This window comes from Cibotium barometz, chromosome 7 (genome assembly GCF_041138505.1).
Source record: "Cibotium barometz isolate CiBa-2024 chromosome 7, ASM4113850v1, whole genome shotgun sequence".
NCBI lineage: Eukaryota > Viridiplantae > Streptophyta > Polypodiopsida > Cyatheales > Cibotiaceae > Cibotium > Cibotium barometz.
The window spans coordinates 1-13,887 of NC_141052.1; the positions used below are offsets into that span (position 1 = coordinate 1).

General features: G+C 36.5%; 1 pseudogene; it reads left to right on the forward strand.

Moving 5' to 3' along the window:
* The first annotated feature begins 4,682 nt into the window (after positions 1 to 4,682).
* Positions 4,683 to 13,887, forward strand: part of LOC147636545 (transcription factor FAMA-like) — a 79,842-nt pseudogene continuing 70,637 nt past the window's right edge.

The following is a 13,887-nucleotide window of genomic DNA, read 5'->3' on the forward strand; positions in this document are numbered from 1 at the left end:
CTCGAACCAAGTGTCATATACCCAGCGCCATAGGGAATGGAAGAGATTCTGGCAGATCATGTTCACCATGAAACATCAAAGCCATCTACAAGCTTATCAATTCTCCCCACACAAAGATCTTCAACGCGATTACGAGGACACGATCGACATTAAGAAAGAAAGAATGTTAACCCATTCCTACGGTTAACAAGAGCTACCGCCATTATATTACATCAAAGAGTCAAGGTAGATACACCAAAAGGTCATATATTTTAGATATGAAGCAATGTTGTTCAAAGCTACAACGTGGATGGACGCCCTTAATGGTTTGACAGAATACTTAAGACGATTCTCACTTCAAGAGAGTGTGATAGCATGTTAGGATGAAGTTCCAAGTGATGTACTTCATGGATATATTATGAGAGTAGTCATTGCAATAGCATTAGGCCTCTTATGAGCCTAAAGTGTCCAGTCGACCACAATTTAAGTGAGTGTGAATACTTATGGCCATATTTATAAGTGAATATATCTCATAATACAAGGATACTCTCCCATTGTGCAATAGAGTCTTGATCTTGCTAATCCTCTTGCTAATCTCTCTAATATATACTAGTGAGTGTGTGAGTGATGTGAGGTGAGAGTAAGGACGAGTACACGTGCAACACGACGATGTGACAACGCTCGCCAAAAGATGCGATAGAATAGCTTCTCCAAAAGTTGTACAGCTTGGAGATCTTAAGGATTATGAGCTCAGCCATTGAAAAGATTCTCACGATAATTGCGGGTTGTCAAAAGTAATCTCTTATTGGATGTGTTTCAAGAAAGATTAGGGTGATCCATAACAATCTCTCTATCCCACACACTCATCTATAACCCACTCACATTTTCTCCTCATGCACATTCACCTATCCCACACAACCCACTATCTTTAATAACTATATAATGTACTATCTTTAACACTACATACTATAACTTATAACTACAAACCATAATACTTATATCATATTATATTAGTAATACTATACATACTAATACTAATACATATTAATATTATACTAACTAATACTAATACTATACTAACTAATACTAATACTATACTAACTAATACTAATAACTATAACAATATACTAACAATATAATACTAATACCAATAACTAATACTAATAACTATAGCAATATACTAATAATATAATATAATATTGTATACTATAACTATACTACATACTATAACTTAACTGCAAACTATAATACTTATATCATATTATATCAATAATTCTATACATACTAATAATGTACTAAGTAATATTAGTACTAATAACTAAAATAATATACTAACAATATATTAAGTATAATTAACTATACTACATACAAACTATACTAACAATATAATACTATCTATATAAACTATATATAATACTACATACTACATACTAACTTATATCATATTATATTAATAATACTATATATACTAATACTAATACTATTTAATACTATCTATATTAACTATATACTAGCTATTACTAACAATATAATACTAACTATATACAAACAATAACTAACTAGATATTAACAATACTCTATACAATAACTAAATATACTAACAATAACTAACTATATTAACAAGTCTACATACAATACTACACAGTACATTAACACACTATATCAACACTATATCCAAAACAAGAAAAAAAGGAGGAGGGGAGGGAGGGGGGTTCCTTAGCCCCCCGTGGTGGATTGTGTTAATGCAGACCACAGGGGGCTTGGAACCCCCCCTTTTTTTGTTCACTAGAGGGCTTGCAATTTCAGAGCTTCTTGCTCTTCAATACTCCAACATTAGCGTCTTTTCTTCGGTGATAGCCTCAACAGCTCCGCATACTTTCATAAATACACTATTGCATATGCACACGTTGATTGCATTCTAGAAATGATTTTTGATACACTATATTAACATTATATCCAAAACAAGAAAAAAAGGGGGGACTCCCCCCTTTTTATCTTGTTTTGGAGGGCTCGCAATTTCAAAGGGCAATTCAGCACTCACCAGCTCCGAATAAGTGCATACACACACTCAGCAATTGCAGTTTTCTGCTTCCCACCAAACTGTTTACTACCCACTCTGCTCCCCCCTCCCCACGAACTTAGTGCTTACCCCCAAGCATGGGGTCAGGTAGTAAACCCTAACGCACTAGATGAGGGCCATAACAACAACCCCTAGCCATCGCCACAAGGTGTGCGCACTGCAGCAGGGCTCATCCCAGCCTACAAGGTCGCCTCCTCGTTTTCTTTCAATCTTCTGCAACAGCCGGCATAGCAGGAGGAGAATACAACCATCCCTTGCACTCGCCGGAAACACCTACTTCATGAGGGTAATGCTAGAACTTACCCATCACAGGTTAGCCCCGTTGATCTCGTGAGGGAAAAAAAGGGGGGGTTCCCCAGCCCCCCGTGGTCTGCGTTAATTGAAACCATGGGGGGATGGGGAGCCCCCCCTTTTTTTTCCCTCACGAGGCCAACGGTGTTCAGAGAAGAGGACGGGCTTTTCATGCGCAAAAAAGAATACGAGACTACCAGTATTCAGTATACCTAATCTGCGTTAACGAATCGAGCCCTTGCTTTTCACGATGGAGATGCGAGTATACCTGGTTCGTCGATGAGTGTGATTTGAGAAAAGCCACTGATTCAAGGAAGCGATGGAGAAGCGTCCTGATTTGAGGATGAGAGAAAGTAGATGATAATATTATGGTATATATTAATATAGTACCATTAGTAATATTAATATTAATATAGTACTATATTAGTAATATTAATATTAATGTAGTACTATAGTACTATTAGTAATATTAATATATTAGTAATGTTACTAATATATTAATATAATGGTAATATTAGTAATATATATTAGTTTTAAAATCTTTATTAGGAATTATCAATAATAATGATATCAAATATTAAGGGCGGCTTGCATTTAATAGGAGCTATCACCTTTAGCAGACAAATTGGCCACATGACCTCATATAATGATTATGTGAATATGTCCACGACCTCATGGGATGATTATGCGAATATGGCCACGATCTCTCTTTCACAACCACCTTGCAGAATTTTTACATTGTAATAATTGGGTATGGTAAATATGGCCATGACCTCGTGGGATGATTATGTGAATATGGCCATGACCTCTTTTTCACAATCACCTCCAGAACTTTTTCTGGCTCAATAACCTCAATAACCTCATGGGATGATTATGTGAATATGGCCATGACCTCTTTTTCACAATCACCTCCAGAACTTTTTCTGGCTCAATAACCTCCAGAACTTGTTCACCTACCAGGTCCATCAACAACTGTTGTGAGGGAAAAGACAGTGCATATAACCATTGGAGACAATGGAGATGATGATTTAGAACCCTCAAATGAGGATTGTCAGTTAGGCCAAAGTATTTTGCCATGGCTCATGGAGAGCAAGAAAAATAATATCTTGAAAACCAAGATTATGAACATAAAAAAGAGGATCCATGTGAAGGAGATACCAAGGGAGCACAACGGAAATCTTATTTTGGAATTTTCTCCTACCTTTGAAAAACTAATGGAATGGAGCAGAAATATGATGGGCATGTATGGACGAGGCCTTCAACTAATATGTCTATCTAGAGCGCTACCAGACTTTGCTATTGTGTAGGAGCATTGGAGTGTCACAAGGTGAATTGTCCTTATTATATTAATAATAAGAAATACAACACATCCTTATTTAGAGGAAGTTTGCAGAAGAAAATTGCACTTAGCTGAAGAAGGAAACAACAAAATAATATGCCACTATTGTTGTAGGGTTGCCTATTGTGTGGACACTTGTCCTTGTATAGTTTATTATGTCATGCCACACGATGTAACCATGACAAGGATAATGGTTCACGTTGGTGATCATCTTCATTCGGTACAACCTGGAACATCTAAGGTTATGATAGAAAAAACAAAACAACTTGTAGGGTGGATAAAAATGCCGGTCCTTGCAAAGTGCAAATGACTGTGGCCAAGGAAATGTTCATGTCTTCCTTGTACAGCTCCACTGATGATAACACTATTGGAGATGCATAATTAAATCACTTCTTGGAGGAGCTTGTGCCACTAGTCGAGAAACAAAGCTATGCACATTTGTGATAAATAGACTCTTTCTAAAGCAATGGTTTTCATGAATTCTACTTGAGTGATACTTTACTTACGTAGGTTTTGACGAATTATCGCACAAGAAAAAAAAGCAAGGATGCCTGTTGGGGAGGGCTATGATAGCCTCCTAATGCTTAAAAGGAGATCAACGTACTCTTTCTTTCATAGTAGTAGATTTCACGGGCAGGGCCTACTTGATAAGAAGTGCTTCGTATGCAAAATGTCGACAAAGGGTCCCGCATCAAGAGTGGATCTTGTGAATCGCATGAGGCGAGAAGACACTGGAGATTTGTGTCAGTCATCATGGGTGCAATTTGATCATACACATCGAGTCATTGGTTGGAATACAATGGCATGTCATGTATATGATCCAAGGTATGACAATGACCTCTAGGTTATGACCATTTGCATCAATTAAAATCATTATCTGAAATCATTATCCTTCTCTTTAGTGTATAGGAACTCATGACGATCACTATGTGCAAAATGAAGGAGGAAGACACTCAAAGCTAGGTTCTAATCTGGGAGATGTTGAACGCAACAATGAAGCAATGCGAGTACCCACCGGTAGATTTCCATGTTTTCATGGCAGATGAGGCAGGAGAAAATTGGCTTGCAGTCCGGATTGTGTTCGGTGGAGGTCATGATAAGATAATGGTATATCGTGAACATACTTGCCTATTTCACTAGAAGCAAAGCTTGCATAGGCACACAAGAAAGTTTGAGCTAGAGGGTTCATGAAAAGAACATCTTGACATGTGTGAAAAATGGAGATTGTGCAGCACAAAGCAAGAAGCTACAACCCAAAGCAAGGCCATACAAAAATGGTGGCGTAATGGCCATGTCCATAAGGGAGGAATTCCTTTGATGGACATTTGGTTAAGTTGGTAGGAAGTACGCATAGCACATTGGGGTAATCTAATGGTAGCGGTAATCTACTTTTTCCAATATAAAAATGTATTGACTTAATATTCACTTCACACGTTTGGGAAATTTTTCGTTGTGTTGTTTTTGACCCAGGTAATGAAGAGTCCTATGGAAGAGGCACATACACCAAGAACAAACCTTGTGGAATGCCTACATGGTAGCTAGTTGTTTGGAGAGGGGTACAAGACAAAGATTACATTCTATGATTCTTGTGTCTCTGACATGGCAAATGCATTACTACTGAGTGCGAAGCACCATGCATACATGGTAGGTAGGCATGTTGGAGATGGACCTAGCCTAGAAGATTTGTTAGAGATGGCTCAATGTAGACACACACCACACCACCATAAGTAGCATGTGTGGTTCATGAAGCTGTGGCAGGAACACCAATGTTTGAAGAGCCTGGGACTTTACATGGTGATAAGGAGATAGTGCAAAGGAAAAGAAGACAAGCACCAGACACTTATGTCGAGAATAACTCTCACATGCAAGGATGTGATGGAAATGAGGGAATGTAAGTAGCATGGGAGACCACACAAAATCAGATTTGAAGCTGGAGCTCCAAGCAATGCAAACACGACTCAAGGACAAGGGAGAACAAAATTTATACCTTCATCTAAGGATCAACAAAGGTCACACATAGAGAAATCACTGATAGTCGAGGACGGGGACCCATTTTATTCTGTTGAAGAATTTTCAATGAATCGTTCTATGTGGGCTATAAGAAGAACTCCAATAAACTCAAAGGTGAAGTGCTTAGGATGGATAGATAAAAAAATTGAGTGTAATCGTGATATTCCAAATTCTTCAAGGGGGGTGGTGGGTCCTTGGTTCTTCTCTGAGAGGCGACATACTGGGCTAGGTGGTTGAAAGACACAAATGATGTGGTTTTTCTCCGACAAAAATATACATTGTTGGCACCCAGATCCAAACATTATATACCAGCCTGATTTTCCAGAATCCATTAAGGTGGATGTGGGGACAAATATCACATTTTCTGAGATAAGAAAATTATTAAAAGGTGGTTATAAGCTACATGCACTCACAGTTCATAGGCCTTCATTAACTGAGAATATCCCAGTTGCTGCTACTCCTAGAGATGATGATCATGGTTTCAAGGAAAATACACCACAATCAACATCACCAATGTCCAGAAGATCGACCAAATGGAGGTGTGTGATATCAAAGGAGGCCAAGAAGAGAATAGAAAGTGTAGAGACTATGCATGCAGTTTTGGTTGGGGAAAGAACAATCGAGTTTGGAGATCATTGTGTGTTTCAATTGGCAAGTGAGAGTGTCCAAATCTATGATGTGCACATCAAAACGGAGCCCATGTGCACTTGTCTGATTTCCAAAAGAGGGAGCTTTGTAAAAAACCTTACCTAGCTTGCAAACACATATATTTCATCTTCCTCCGTGTTTTAGGCTTAAATAAGAATGGGGGTGTGTTTATCCACTAGCCAACTCTTTCTAGAACACAAGTAGGCCTGATACTTTGTTGTCCTAGAATGAACACATAAACATTATGGATGGAAACTTTTTGTATGGTCTTTGAAGAACTTTTTGTATGGACATGTTTGTTTGGAAACTTTTGGCAAGAATTTAGACTATGTCTCTTTTCATTTTCCGAATGTTGATAGTTTATAATTTAAGATGACTAATTGGAGGTATTTACCCACAATGAAAAAGGTATCATTCATTCAAATTTGTTTTTAGTATTATGTGTGGTTTAAGAAGGGCTCAGGAAAAGCTCGCAGTTTTATTTTGCCGAAAAAGCTTGATAAAAAGCTCACAAAGATTCCCCCCCTCACAAGCTCTTGGTCTTGTTTCATTCTCTCTTTCTTCACCAATTTTCTCTAAAAGCTTCTTTTCCTTGGGAAGAGCGGGTCTGGTGTGAGAGTTGAGGGATGTGTAGATACGACTTCGGCTTCAACAAGCCCAATAAAGAGTAAACAATTGACTATAGAAATAATAGTAAAAATTGGTAACGATGAAAATTATATAAGTTTGGTAGTTGATTGGAAATGGTTTAGGATGTTTGGATAAATCATTAGATTGATGTTTGGAAGATTTTTGGAATGGGAAAATAAATATTTTAATTAATTTAAATAAGTAATAATAATAAAGAAAAAATATGGATAATGATGGATGGTAGAGAGTAGGTATAAAGGTATGTAAAATAGGTAACATGGAATGAAATGAGGTATGCTTAGGTCTTAACTAGAATGGAATTGGAATGTATTTTTTGGGTAAGAATGTGTAAAAATAAGGGTTTACCAAGCATACAATGCATCATGAAAATGCTTGCTTCTTAAACCCTCTAAGAATAATGAAATCAGCCTGGTTTGGCTTGGTTTTTTCTCAATAGGGAATATATTGTTCAAGTTTTTAAGGTGATTGATACAATCTCTCATCGACTTGTGTTCAAGATACTTGAATTGATACAATCTCTCACCGACTCGTGTTCAAGCTACTTGAACTGATACATTGGTGTAACTGAGTTGTGCTTGGATACTAGTCTTCGAGAAGTCCATGGTAAGATAACTCGAGATCTTCCATGGTTCCTTTTTGTGAATCTTCTAGCATTTGAAACCACAACAATGCATTACCTTCTACCGAGGCATCGACCTTAGTTCTAGGATCGATGACTCTCTCAGCCATGTAAATTTATCTAAATATAGCTAGCTAGTTGTAGGGATCCCTCAACCCCGGTCAAACTTTGATACTAGATTGGATATGTCTGAGGCTCTAATCCTCAGATTACATGGCCATATTCATCTCTTATTCCTCTAGGGGGTCTTACCACCATAGGAACATCATCTACCACTTTTCTCATTTCATTAGGCACTTTTCTCATTTCATTAGGAACATGAGCTTGTACTCTAGGTTCTATAGGTGGTTTAGTAGGCTTGACTATTGGTTCTGAAACCATCCACGCTACGTATCTAGGTTCAACTTTGGAATATAGTACTAGAGCATAGGAGGATGGTCCCATGTACCCATATGATGTACCCATATGTTGGAGCTCTAATGGATGTTTTAGGTAATGGTGCTAGAAGTACATTTTCCATATGCATCATTGGGTACCCCACTACTCCCGCTGGCTGTTGGTTGGCTTGTAGCTCTCCTTTCATGACTATACAGTCTTTCAGTTTCCCATGTCCCTTTGAGTTGGTACTCTTGGCTCTAAGGGAGTGGCTTGGGGCCTTTTGGCTCCTTCTGATGACTCTCCTAATAATGACACTCCGCAATCTTGTTCAGCCATTTATAAGGGAATGTAAATTATAGTTGAGTTAAGACCTAAGGATTAGTATTAAATTAAGACCTTAAATTAAGGTTGTAGACATCTCTGGTGTCGAATTAAAATACCATAAAGTTAAAGATAGAAATAAGTTGTATTAATGAAAATGGTCTTAGACACAAGATCATAAATTAGAATCTAGGGTAATGTACTTAAGAAGTTGCACCCAAGAGACAAATTAAAAGTGTTAAAAACAACTGGAAGCTTAAGTAACGAGAGTTATAGATTGTGCCTTTGAATTTGAAAAGGATTAAGGCTCAAATGATAGGTCAATGACCCCGAGTATTCTTGTCAATTGAAAATATTGTGTCTAGTGAGTCTATTGGAAGAAGATTGGATTAGACACAAGTAAAGACTGAAGGTCTTATCTAAACTGGATTGGTTATTACTTCAGGAAACTATTAATGCATGGTTGCTTTCTGCTTGGATCATGTTTTATTTATTTTATATTGTATTATATTGTGATGTGGTGACTTGGTACACATATGTCATTTGTGATGGTATCTTAAAGGTTAAAAAGTTGTCGTATGTTCGTTAAAAAATTCACATAAAGATTCTCTGAGTTCAGACCCAACTTGGATGACTGTAGTTATTATGTTGCCAATGTAGGAGTTCATAGAACTCTTAAGAATTATTTAGCCAATGCAGGGATCCTCGAATTTTATGGCTATTGCTACCAGTGTAGAGATTTATCTTTGGGTGTTATTTGCTTGTTAGATTCCTCCTCAGCCTGAATAATGAATAGGCTATACTCCAATCCCCTGTAATCATTCCCTATTTCTGAATACAAGAAAATATTATTTTTCCTTGTTTTTGCCTAGAGAGATGAAAATTTCTAGAGAGTGGTAATTTAATATTGAGATATTTTTGGATAAACAAATTCTCCTAATATCAAAAATATGTTTCCCTGAAACAAAAAATCAAAATAAATTTTCCAAGGTGCATTAGGAATCAGTTAAAAATGATTTAAAAAACCTTAGCCTAAGGGTCAAGATTTTCTGAAAATTTTGGATTATGGTCCAATTAAGGTTCCTATGGACCAATAAGATTAATTCAAGTGTTGGGATGAGATAAATCCAATGAATAAAAGAAAATACCTAAAAATGAGTAAATGCCCACATAAGATGAAGAGTTGACTGAGTACAAGGTTTATTAGTTAAAAACTATATTACTAAAAAAAGAGATATTTTGGAGTAATCATACAATTTTGACACGTTGGTAAGGAAAGGGGGAGACTTCAAGGAGGCACCTATTTCACACATGTGAATGAGTTTTAAATTAAAAAATATTAAGATATTTTTATCTCTCCTCTCTCCTGGATCAAAGTGGATCAAAGTGGATCAAAAAGGGAGCTAAGCTGGTCCAAATCTTATCCAAATTCAGCCAAACTGAATTTTAGAACTTAGTTGGACTCAATTAATAGCCTCCCTCACCTATGAATAGAACCTCATTCTTTTGTATTCTCATCTGTGAACTAGACCATGCCAATATTACATTAGAATAAGAATATTTTCTATTATCCCCTAAAAATCCTCTACATTTTGGAGAGATTGGAGCTTCTCTCTCTCTTCAACCTTCCTTGGAGCTTTCCTCTCAACATACTAACCAATTGATTGCTTGGGGGCTTCTTCTAAGAATAGAGAAGCAAGCAAAACAAGAGGTAAGAAGTGACTTTATGGGTTTTTCTTTAATCTTCTAAATGTTTTTCACTTCTCAATCCCTCTCAAGCTTGAGAAGTATTCAAATGAATGGTTTTTCAATGCAAATGAAGCTCTCCAAAGAATTCTAATGAATTATCACAAAAAGTTTACATTTATGCTTAATTAAGATGTTTTTTAAGTATATCTCTTTCTCCCCCAAAGAATGGTCATTTCTATGACCAATTCTCTATTCAAATGATGCTTCTCATGGAGAAATTCTTAATTCCAAAATCAAACTCTATGCTAGTCAGCTAGAGGCTAAACAAATGGTTTTTAATGCTTTTATATTACATAAATTATGATAAAATTATGATTTAGATCCATAAATTGGATTTAGAGCTATTGATAGTTAATCTATCATAAGTGTATTACTAAGTCTTATGCTTTTTAAAATTATTAAAAATTATCAGTAATAGCAGTAGAGCTATGGTAAAATTTTATGAAATTAACACATGAATCATTTTTATGCATAATGTGAAAAGAGAACTTCCTACCATATTCTAGGATTAGTCATCCTATGTTAAATGAATAATTCTCATCATATCCATGTAAAATTAATTTTTAATGTTTATGCATAAATAGTTAATTAGAGAAAAAAAAGAATTTTTAGTAATTTTATTTTTATGATAAAAGGTGAATTCTCATGATTATGGAGATCTATGTATTCCAATGGAGAAAAGAAATTTTAGAGTATTAAAATAATGGATATTTTATTTAAAATTAAAGAAGAATTTTAGATAAATTATTTTATGCATGAATAAATTTAAATGATGAAAGAGTAATTTCCATCATATTTGGAATTCAATCATTTAAATGAAAAAAGTAGAATTCTTGTCATATTTGGATTAATGGATATTTTTATTTAATTTTTAAGAGAAATTTTAGTTAAAATGATTTTATGCATGAATAAATTTAAATGATGAAAGAGGAATTCCCATCATATTTGAAATTCAATTATTTAAATGAAAAAAGAGAAATTTTTGTATATTTGGAATATTGAATATTTTTATTTAATTTAAAGAGAAATTTTAGATAGATTTATTTTATGATAAAAGAGGAATTCTTATGACATTTAGATTGCACTCATTAAATGAGAAAAAGAGGAATTTTAAGCTTATTTAAAAAAATAGATAATTGTATTTAATTAAAAGAAAACCTTTTATGATATTTAAGTAGAGAAAGATTTGAATTAATTTTTAATGACAAAAGAGGAATTTTCACGATAATTCCACCTAGGGAATTAAGGTTGAGAAATTAAATGGTAGAAAGAATATCTCTAGATATTTTGTTTGGTTAAATCACTAAATTGGTATTTATCCAAAAATAGATGTTAATATGAAGAAAATCCTTGTTTTAGAACTAAACCGAATGATTTCGGTTAGACTACGAGACGGACGGACAGTAAACCTACTTGTCCATCTCTCGATCTGAATCAAGCAAAAACTTTGTGACCAATTCTAGTTTCTAAATACATTGAATAGACTACCGCCGTTGAACTAAACTAGTTTTCCTTTGACTGAAATCACCAAGAATCTAGTTGGATGATCAGTCAAATGATGGGTAGATTACCTTGATGAGAGATCAAAGATTCTCATTATGAAATTGGGAAATTAAGGAAAAAGGGGTTTTGTGGAACCAATCTCAAACTAGGAATTTTACTTGCATAGAACCTTTGTTTTTCATTTAAAGGACTGTTTTACGCCAGAATGCTGGAGGAAGCATTTGGCATGTGTTTTACTAAGAGGAGGTTCTTTGCAACAGCTGGTGGGGTATCGTTTAGGGACGTCGCTCGCGGCAAAGCTTGTCGAGGTCTTGACCAGCCTTGGTACGGTTAAAATGCTGCGCTTCCGGTACAATGGGCGAGGACCGACGAAGTTGTCCCTGAGTGAAGTGCTAGGACACCTAAGGAGGATCCTAGAGGGTTATGACCAGGTGATTGCACAGCCTCGCGATTGCTAGGATACCCATGCGTGCGTCGAGGAAGATTTGGATGGACTAAGAAGAATGACTTTTGTGGATCAAATTTTGATATTGGATCTCGTTGGTTAGCCAGCTGGTCTTCAACGGAGAGTCCAGAGGACACATTTTGTAATACAATGGACTCAAAATTTTGGAGGATCATGATCAGTAATATTATGATTTTCATTGAAGGATTGTTTTAAAGACAATTGAATCTGTTTATAAATGGCAATTTCATATCGGGTGTGTACGTGGTATGCCTACTTTAAATTTTGCTTGAAAGCCGGCTAGGGGGCTTGGGAACTCTTTTCCTTGACACCCAGGCAAAACATAACCAAATCTTTATAAAGGAATTCCACCAATACAATGGTCGGGTGGTTGGCTAACCCATGGGCCGACTGGATCAAGGGATTCCTGCGAAATAATTAAGATATGATCATTTACGTTAGTTAGATTAAGTCCTCATCAGAAGACCTTTGTTGTGTGGGAGGGAATCAGCGGGTGTGACTCGTTAAAGGAGGAAGAAAGCGGTGATTCTATGGACCAAGTGCAAGTCTCTTCTTTGATTTGACCATGTGACTTTAGGTTCGGTCGCTCGCGCAGACAAGTTTAACTAGTTAAGACTTTGACTCGTTAGATTAATTCCCTCGTTAGAAGATTTTTCCATGGCGGAATCGCCCGTGCCCTTCCGGGCGAGGGAAGTTTTTCCAGGCTCGGTTTCGGAACCGCCGGGCCTTGTCCGGACATCCGTGGTGGTAGAGGCTCCGAGTATGGATCCCCGTCCGGCGGGAGAGGCTGATGCTGCTTCCGCCCCAGCGCCCTCCGAGGGGGCACCGCGGAGGGGGCGGGGTCTCACAGCTGGTATCAGAGCTTTATTAAAAGCTAATAAGGACAAATGAATTCTTATCACAGTAAAAACTCACAAAGAGCATTTACATATTGTATTTTCATTCTATAAGCTTCATAAACAAAGAATTTTAATCAAAGAATTTGGTTTTATAGATGGAAGTTCCACACTTATCTGGTGTTCCCGACCTCACCCAGTCATGACTGCATTAGCCTTCGAGCAAGCATCTCATCTCTTCCGCTACAACTGGAACGAGCCAAGCCACACTCGCAATCCATTTCGAGGATCTATATTTTCCTGACCCAGTAGAGAGATGATAGCACAAGTGGTATGCAGGGCAGTATGTCCACGCCTCTTGTGACCAGCGTGTAATGCTGAGGCAGAATCTCTCATTGACCATGATTCTGATGAAGTTGAAAGTGATAGATGGTGTTATTTTATATCACTCAAGGCCTCGAAATTTCAGACTTTCCTGCCAAATCTACAGACTCCTTAGTCGCTTTATTCCTAAGGAGAAGATAGTAGCTCCCTTGGCAGTAAAGGGAACATTTGTATCAGGGCATGTCTATAGCCCAGTACCGTCGTCTTATGCGTCTCCCGAGGAGATTTCAACTTCTGGAGCCGAGCTACTCTATGTGCATATTGTTAAAATTATAGCAATGTGATGAGCTATGGTGGATCAAATGCTAGAATCAACATCATTAACAAAGAGATTAGATGATAATTAAGATGTGAGCAATTAAGAGATTAGATGATAATTAAGATATGATTAGTGAGCAATTAACTGATAGCTTAATGTAGACATTAAGAGATTAGATGATAATTAAGATGTGAGCAATTAAGAGATTAGATGATAATTAAGATATAATTAGTGAGCAATTAACTGGTAGCTTAATGTAGGCATGGATAATCAAAACTAGCAAATTCTCATTAGGCCAATGCCTCAATTTATAGAGTTTACATCCAAGCATCTAATCTCACTGATTTCTCCTTGATTCACTCCACCTCTTTTGC